This window comes from Camelina sativa, chromosome 2 (assembly GCF_000633955.1).
Source record: "Camelina sativa cultivar DH55 chromosome 2, Cs, whole genome shotgun sequence".
NCBI lineage: Eukaryota > Viridiplantae > Streptophyta > Magnoliopsida > Brassicales > Brassicaceae > Camelina > Camelina sativa.
The window spans coordinates 3771297-3771736 of record NC_025686.1 but is presented as its reverse complement, the minus strand read 5'-3'; positions in this window follow the sequence as shown (position 1 = coordinate 3771736).

Sequence of the window (440 nt, the reverse complement as noted above, 5' to 3'; positions counted from 1 at the left end):
CGGAGGTCGGGATTGATCTCGTGTTTTGGGTTGTCTTGACTAGTGGGGCCAGGGTTATGTGGACCGTTGGGTCATATGGATGTGCGGACTGTTGCGACAGTTGCACGGAAAACCTTTACTGACGGTATTCAGTCCGGTCGGGGAATGTGCGGGCCGTAGTGACGGTTGTACGGAGGTCCTTGGTGGAGGGACAATGTTCTCAAATTTGAGGACGAATCTTTTGTTAGAGGGGGAGAATTGTAACGCCCGTGTCCCAAAGAAAAGTAGAAGAACCGATCAATTTATGTGAAATCATAAAATTGCCCGGTTTGGTTTAAGTTCACCCGGTTTAGAGCAGGTTTTGGGAAACCCTAAGTGATATATTTATAATGAAATGGACGCCTCTTCTCTCTATTTGGTCGTGGCTGTTATTCAATACTTGTGTTGAGAGGAAGAAAGAG